Genomic DNA, 8,882 nt, shown 5'->3' with positions numbered 1-8,882 from the left:
GTGCTTGCCGCCCATGCATGAGGCCCTGGGTTCAATTCCTCAGCACCACATAAACAGAAAAGGCTGGATGTGGTGCTGTGGCTCAAGTGGTAGAGCACTAGCCTTGAGCTGAAGAGCTCAGGGACAGTGCCCAGGCCTAGAGTTCAAGCCTCATGACCTACCAAAAACAAAAACAACCCCTGCCTCCAAACCATACTATGCCTGTGTCAGCTTATAACTATGTCTGTGACCAGATGACAGCAAAAGTGAAACTCTGTGACTTTTGTGGCCATGTTAGCTAAGGTGGTGAAGCTTCATGACTGTCTTGGGATATGTAAACCACTGTGAAGCAGGCCAAACATCCTTGAAGAAGCTCAAGTGAAGAGAAACTGAAACCTGGCAGAGCCCCCAAGCACAACTCCAGGTACAGATGCTCCAAGTGAGCTCTCTATAGATATGATGCTGTAGACAGGCTGTTCAGGTTGAACAGACTAAGCAGAGATGAACCTCCCTCAGAGGCCTGCACAAATCAAAGATTTGTGAGCCAAAGAAAGGATCATTATTGTTTTAAGCCACTGCATTTGGGATGGGTTGTTTCCCAAGAATGGGAACCAGAACTCCTTCACTTTGTAGTATCATCAAAAGTGACATATTTCTGCTTTTTCTGGACAATTTTATTGTACTTGTGCCATACAGTGACCATAGGGAAAGATAGCTCAGCAAATTGATGTCTAAATGATGGTGATGCTGACTTTCTAACTGTGCCATGTCTTTTTAGTGATGGTAGCTAGAGATTCACATCTTTTCTTCCCTTCCACTGGAGTCTGTGATGTTCTCTGGATGTTTCACTAATGGATAAATCTTCATGCCCCTGTCTGGGGATTTACACAAGACTTGAGAACACAGTGTAATCTTTCACAGTGCTTCTAAGAAGTTCTAAAAGGGAGCAATTGTATTATTGTTTAATCTTCTCTAGATTTCTGTGACACTCTGACTTCAAGAAGCCTTCTCTTCCCTCACCTTTATATACCCCAGGATTTTTCAAACTCTCTTCTGTGTCCTCTAGAACATGAATAGATTTTCTGCAGAGAGACAAATCAGTTTTCAAAACACTGAATGCTTTATTATTCTCTTGAAGATTGATGATGCTCATTAGCATGGGGAATCCTGCAGCAAAGAAACTGTTTTCAATTATTCATTCATGTAAGTAGTGTTCACTAAGTACTGATTCTGATTCAGGCCTGTGTAGGTGCCAGGTGCTCTGTAGTATATTGGTCTACCATGGCCAAGCCGATTCATAATCACAGATTGTAGTGAGTGCTCTGCACGAAAGGAGTTGCTGGCTACAGAGGAAATGAATGGTAGGGATCTGTGTTAGAGTGAGGGACAGCAGAACCTGTCTAAGTGGAGACTGATGGAAGAGTTGGTGTCGACAAATTGAAGAGAGTTCCAGGCAAAGAAAGCAGTACCTGCAAAGGTCATAAGACAAGACGAATATGAGCAGTAAAATATGTTGTTGATCAGGTTGACACAGAGGTAATGAGGAAAGGCCAATGAGGGTGAAGGAGAGGTGGGATTTGGAGGCCTGCTGGGAAAAAGAAGAAGAGCCCAGTGATCATGGGTTTGTGACCCCATAGGGTGACAGAGAGGCTAGGAAGGTTGCATCAAGCTTTAATGTGCATAGAAGTGATTTTTTGATATTCATATATCATTTCTCTTGGTTATTTTCCTTAAGTAGTTGCACAAAGAGGTTTCAGTTCAGCATGCCAGTGTATGAATACAGCGCATTTTAATCAGAGTCCTCCTTTTCATCATTCTCCTCCATCTCTCCCGGCCTCATTCTTTACCTTCAACTAACTTGGTCCCATTTTCACAAATGTCATAATATTCAGTGCACACCTGTGAAGAGAGATGTGAAGGTGTGATTCTGCTGGTCTGGTGTGTTGCTGGGGCCTTTGAGTTCCTCTCCCAGATGATAAATGCCAAGGTAGCTGGGAGAGGGGAGCAGGTGTGTAAACTACCACACTGGGACAATTCCTTTCTCTGCTCCCATCTAACTGCTGGCTCTGGCTCCTGCTGTTGGGAACATAAGTCATCTAATGGAGATGCCTTTCTAGAATGCGATTGCATCTTTTCAGATTCTAGTATTTTCTTGTTTACCGTAAGTCTTACCTAAAACTCCAAGTGCAATTGATAATCGTTGGTCTAAAGTTTCTCTTGTAAGAGTTAGCTCATGCTATCACCTGGTAATTCAACTTCACATTTCATAGCTCAGATGGAGCAGTGGTGGCAAGAAAACCCCAGGGGACTTTCCCCTATGATTTCCCTTGGGCTAGACAGCAAAGGCTGGGGACAGGGTCACCTTAGAGTGATGTGACCGTGATGGCAATCCAAACTTCATCGCAGGTGGGTGGGGTATGGGTCCCTTTCCATTTAGCTTCTCCCTATCATGTTTTCCTGCTTCATCTGTTAAATTCTTTCTGGCTTCAAAGTCACCTCCTATAGAAGCAAATTCCAACAAGCCAAGAAGTCTAAATTTATGTTTATTTTTTTTCAATGTGTGCTTTTTTTTAAAAAAAAGGAAAAGCCTTGTAAAATCTCTCTCTCTCTGTGTGTGTGTGTGTGTGTGTGTGTGTGTGTGTGTGTGTGTGTGTGTGTGTGTGTGTGTGTGTGTGTGTGTGTGTGTGTATGTGTCTGTGTATTTTGGTACTGATTTGTCTAGCTGTGTAGTACCACTTGAGCTATAGGTCTATTTCTGTCTTTTTTGCTGGTTAATTCAGAATAAGAACCTTAAGGATTGTCCTGCCCTAGGCCTCAAATCACAACCCTCAGATCTCAGCCTCCTGAGTATCTAGGATTATAGGCATGCCTATAATCACAGATGCCTACTTTTATTTATTTATTTTTTTGCTTTCAATTGCAAAGGGTCCTGGTTCTTGGTGTAACACTGGCCTTCCTTTACTGGAGGAGTTAAAATGTGTAACACATCTTCTGTGCCTGTGCATTTGTCTAATAGCAGCTGAATGATGAAGATCACAGAGAGTAGCCTAGGCTCAGAACAGAGATCTTTCTCTCTTGAGGTCTTATGATTTCTTGCTGTTTTGATATTTATTCATCACATTCTTGAGTATCTATGGACTAGTTACTTATTTCCTCAGATAGTTTTCCAAAGTGAAGTACCTGAGATTATTATACAGTTGTTTACATATTTATTTTAATTAACACTAAGGAAAACATTAGAAAATATATTAGCCCTGCAATTGATCTTAGTCTGTTTCTTAGCATAAAGCCAGGTTATTGCTCTAAGGGCTGGAAGTGCAGCTCAAGTAGGAGAATGTTTGCCTAGCAAATGTGAGGCCCTGAGCTCAATCCTCAGTACTGCCAAAAAGAAATAAGGAAGAATAGTAACTAGTAGCTTAGGCTACAGAGTAATATGGAAAACAATTTTGAAGATGGTATGCAAATCATGGGACCCAAAGGGATTTGCCACTAATGACTTCAAGTGTTATTCTTGCCCAAGGAAGTGCTGCTTGATGGAGAACACTTATTACTTACCACACACTTAAAGTAAGTATGATAAGACTTTTGCCCTTGAGGAGCTAACAAGAAAACAGTCCCATAAGCTAAGCACTGGTGGCTCACACCTGTAATCCTAGGTACTCAGAAAGCTGAGATCTGAGGAATGCAGTTTGAAACCAGCCACAGCAGAAAAGTTTGTCAGAATCTTATCTCAACCACCAAAAAGCTGGGAGTGTGATGTAGCTCAATTGGTAAAGTTCTAGCCTTGAGCAAAAAGTTAGAAGAGGAAGAGGCCCTGTGTTCAAGCTCTAGTATGGGCACAAAAAAAAAGAAGAAAGGAAGGGAGGAAGGAGAGGAGGAAGGGAGGGAGAGAAGGAGTAAAGAAGGAAGGAAGGAAAAAAGGAAGGAAGGAAGGAAGGAGGAAGAAAGAAAGAAAGAAAGAAAGAAAGAAAGAAAGAAAGAAAGAAAGAAAGAAAGAAAGGAAAGAAAGCAAGCAAGCCAGAGGGTACATAAAGAACTATGGGTAATACCAGCCATGTGGAAAGAACTACTTTACATATAAATTATTTTACTTTATTTGCTCAAGAAGATGAACAGGATGTTTGACTTTTAAGTCCATTTTACAGATGTGGAAATTGAGTGAGGAGATTCAAGTAACTTATCTTAGGCCAGCCAGTTGGAAGTAGCAGAGGCAGGATCCGAGGCTAGACAGTGTTTATTCTATTGGTAGTATCCACACAGGACTATGGGAGGACAGTGGACTAACCAGTGACTTAGGAGAGCCTGAGAAAGCCCATGTGGACAGGGGGACTCAGAATGCTGCATGGACCAACAAGGCAACAAATGGGTGAATGTGTTCTGAGTTTGAGTGTGGTAAACAGGGTCATGTGGAGTGGGGTTTAGGATGAATGAATCCAAGGGGAATAATTTGGGGACTGTGGGAGCTGCTGGGATGAGAGAAGGAGGTGAAAGAGAGGGAGGGTCGGGGTTGATGAGTGTGTTGGGTTGATAAATGGGCTAAGGTGGATGGTAGGACATTCCTGAAAGGCTCCATGGGGAAGCTAGGGAGAATAAAAGAAGAAGACAAAAATACTGTCAGACCTCAGAGTCCAATAGAGAGGGGCCCAGGTGGTCATCCAGAAGCCCTGCTCTAGAGGGACATTCAGCTACAAGATGCCCCCTAGCCATAAGCCAAGGAATAAGGGCTGAAAAGGAGGAGACACGAACTTCTGGGCCCTGAAAGCAGGGTGATCTGAAGGGATCCAGGAGGGCACTGATGTCACTTGCTATTGTTGGAAAGACATGACCCTCTAGTGTCAGGAAAAAGTAAAAAACAACCAGACACACAAGAGATAAAGGAGATATTGTCAAGGTAATTTATTTCTGAGCAGAAGGGTGCATAACCTTTCTACTCAGAGTTAGGCAGGCAAACTAGGCATGGCTGTCTGCTCTATTTTTATCTCAACCCAAGGAACCATGCTGTCCTTCTTCCTCGTCAGCAGTCAGGCTCCTATTCTATTCACAGCCAGCTATCGGGCCATAGGGGATGCGAGGAAGTTAAGAAGCACTTGGTCCATCAGTGAAAATTTTCCCGCCAAGGGAAGGGAGTCTATTCTAATACCCTTGACACAGCTGGTAGTTGCTGTTTGAAGTTAAGAAGGAAATAATTCCAGGAAATATTAGTACAAAATGGTGACTGGTTTCAAGATGGAGACTCTTGGGTTTGACAGAATAGATTGCCTTTTCTCACATTATAATGAGGAAGTTTGGGATGTCAGGAGTATTTGAACACAGGAAGACTTGTTCCACTTTATTCATAGTGGTATAGCTCACTTGATTATTACCTGTACATCTTTCCAAAGTAGAGCCTAGAACTTTCCTAATGATTACCTTTGTTCATGTCAATCCTCTCCATACCATATTCTCTACTTTCTATTTAAGAAATGGAAAGCTTAAATTGAATTCATCTCCATTCCCAAAAAAGAAGTGACCAAAAATCTATTATTATGTCACTTAAGAAAATATTAATGGGAAATGTGAAGAACACAATAACTATAGAGGTGGTTCGGCCATATGCAGTCAAAGCTATCTTATTACTTGTTTTATCTACTTAGTATTCTAAAGTTTTAGTACTTATTTCTAGGAGGTAATGTGGGCACACGTTACTATCCAGGAGTCCTTTCTTTACTCGCTGAGGACTAGAATTATAAACATGCAAGGTGGCTTCCTTCTCTCACTGTCCTTGTCTCTGTGTTTGTTGTTTAGTCTCTGTCTGTCTGTCTCTGTCTCTCTCTCTCTCTCTCCCCCCTCCCCACAGTCTCTCAGTTTTGAGACAGAGTCTTATTCTGTAGCCCAGGCTTCCCTTGAACTCCAGCTCCTTCTGACCCTATGTCCTGTGTGCTCTGATTATGGGTGTGTCCTGGCTCACAGCTTTCTTCAGAGAGGAAAAATCAGTAGCTGACTTTTATCCACCTGTCTCTGGCTTCTCCTTCCTGCATGTGATGCTGTATGTCCCTTATAGATAAGTGATGTCACAATTGAGACAGTATAGATTTTTCCTCCTTTTGCGATATGCATGTTAGCTGTGTGTTCTAAAATTTCATAATAAAATGTTGAAACAAAAGTAACTTCCTCACATTTGAACAAAATATGTGACATCTAAAAGAAAAAGGAACTAAACCCAAATTTCTATTAAACACAGAAAGCTGAGATTATATGATGCATAAATACTGTAGTTTTATAGATGGCTTTTGGAACTTGGCTATTTTGGAGCATTTTGAAGAAAAAAATAGATGGGGAGTGGGATGTCCTAGATTATCTGCTTAAATGTAAAAGACATTTTGAACTCTGGGTACCTGTGGCTCATACCTGTAATCCTAGCTAATCAGGAGGCTGAGATTAGAGGATTGTGGTTCAAAGCCAGACTGGGGAAGAAAAGCCCATGAGACTCTTTTTTTTCCCCCTCTAAATTCCTTTTTTAGGGGCTGGGAAGGTGGCTTAGTGGTAGAGTGCTTGCCTAACCTTCATGAAGCCCTGGGTTCATGCCTCAGTACCTCATACACAGAAAAAACTGGAAGTGGCACTGTGGCTCAAGTGGTAGAGTGCTAGCCTTGAGTACAGAGAGGCTCAAGGATAGTGCCCAGGCCCTGAGTTTAAGCTCCAGGACTGGCAAAAAATTAATTAAAGCAAAAATTACAGGGTAAGACTTAACAAAACTATCAAGAGCATCAAAGGAAGTAAAAATGGAACTAGGCATAGGATACTATGAATTTATAAACATGGGAAAGACAAGGATAGGAGGACTGTGAGCAGGTGCTGAAGATCCTAGGGGAGAGGATCTGGTGAAATTTTGATGTTAAGACATGTGCCTAGGTAAAGAAATAATGAGGTAAGATCCCTAAGCCCTACGATGTGCTGAAGAGTCATGCTCACCATTGTCGCTGTCGCTGTCATCCTCTCCTTCCTCAGCCTCTTCTTCATCATCCTTGATCAACTCCAGCCTGTCTCCCCCATCCCATCTTTATTATTATTATTATTATCATCATCATCATCATCATCATCATCATCATCATCATCATCATCCTCAGCAGAGTCCTCTGCACCCCCCTCAGACTCCATCTTGACACTACGCTCTTCTTTCTTCAGGGAGCTGCTGCTCTGTTCTTCCGACTTACTCTTCTTCACCTCAACTGTAGACAACCAGGACAGGTGTGCTTGTGTACTCTGTCCCTTTTCAATTTTTTCCAGGCTGTCCAGTAAAGAATCCACTTTTTTGTTTAATCTGGGTCAGTTCTTTCTTAATGGCTTGAAGGTCATCTCCTTTCAACTTTCCAGACATGGAAGAAGTTCTTTGATGCCCACTCTTAGAACTGAAGTCACTTTTGCCCCTGTGTGAAGTGTTTCCTGATCCACGATGCTGTTTAGAGAGCCCAAGCAATAGGAGGCGGCGGCGGCGGTGGCCCAGGTGCTGGGTACATCCTGTCATAATACTCTCTTTGAAAGTTGTACTCCAAGTCAAATGAGGAGCCGTACATCTCCACTGCAGATCGTTTCACACCTGCTTTTCCTCGATTCACTTTTGGCTCTGCAGCCAGACTAATATCTAAAATGTGGCCAGCAATCACTCTGCCATTCTCTCCTGCTACAGCACTCTAAGCATTTCTCTCATTAGCATACTGCACAAAGGCAAAACCCTTATGAACAGAGCAACCCAAAGTTTTGCCATACTTCCAGAAGATTGCTTCCATGTCAGACTTCTTGACCACAAGTATATTGAGATTCCCAGTGAATACACAGGAGCTCATGGAATGAGGATGTCTTGTTGGGAATATTGCCAGCCATTGTGAATGATAGTCTGGCTCCTCACAAAATGTAGCTGAAGATCAAAAAAACTCACTGAAGGCAGGAGAGAAAAGAGATTCTATTTGAATCTCCTACTCCCAGGTTTGGTGAGAAGTCAACTGCTCCTTGAGGTGGACAATGAGGAATCAACCATCCAGTTTCATCTCTTTACAAAATGGCCTCCGTGAGACTCTTATTTCCATAAACCACTCAGAAAAAGCCAGAAGTGGCACTGTGGCTCAAGTGGTAGAGTACTAGCCTTGAACACAAAGAGGCTCAGTTCAAGCCCTAGGACTGGCAAAAAAAAAAAAGAAAAGAAAAAGAAAAAAGATACTTTGGACCAATACATTTCCTTTTTTCTTTTTGATGGCACTGGAATTTGAACCTAGAGCCTCACATTTTCTTGACAGGAGCTCTACAACTTGAGCCACATCCTTATTGCTCTTTTACTTTAGTTATGTTAGAATCCTGTTGGTTTTGCCTGAGGTTGGCTGACCCAGACTTTGATCTTTCTACCTATACTTGGAAGTAGCTGTGATTATAGGTGTGAACTATGACAACCAACTTGGTTTGCTGAAGTGGATTCTTGAAAGATTTCTCCCAGACTGGTATGGAGTTGGGCCAAGACCAATATGCTATTCAGCAGAATTAGGATAAGAGCTACATGATTTAAATTTCTTAGTAGTCTCATTAAAATGAAAATTAAGAAAAAAAACAGTGAAAATAAATTTTAGTAAGATTTGATTTAAACCAATACACTTAAATATATTTAAAAATGTTTTCTAAATAAAGTTTTAATGAGACATTTTACATGTCTGTTTGGATAGTCTTTGACATGCAGTGTATTTATACATATAACCCATCCCAATTTGGAGTTGTCACTTGGTCATTGGATAGATCAGGTATAGGCAAAATGAAATAGCATATTTCAATTGCATTGCCTTCTTGTACATTTATTTATTTACTTATTCATTTATTTATTTTTATGCCAGTCCTGAGGCTTGAACTCAGAACCTGGGCACTGTTTTCAAACTCTTTTACTT

The 8,882-nt window shown here is 41.6% G+C and overlaps 1 pseudogene; it reads right to left on the bottom strand.

The window, feature by feature from the left end:
- Positions 1-774: 774 nt before the first annotated feature.
- Positions 775-7,839, bottom strand: LOC138817105 (heterogeneous nuclear ribonucleoprotein C-like; annotated as a pseudogene).
- Between the last annotated feature and the right edge of the window lie 1,043 nt (positions 7,840-8,882).

Source organism: Dipodomys merriami, unplaced genomic scaffold (genome assembly GCF_024711535.1).
Source record: "Dipodomys merriami isolate MVZ:Mamm:240054 unplaced genomic scaffold, mDipMer1.0.p SCAF_7, whole genome shotgun sequence".
Classification (NCBI taxonomy): Eukaryota; Metazoa; Chordata; class Mammalia; order Rodentia; family Heteromyidae; genus Dipodomys; species Dipodomys merriami.
This window is presented reverse-complemented; position numbering and strand designations above follow the sequence as displayed.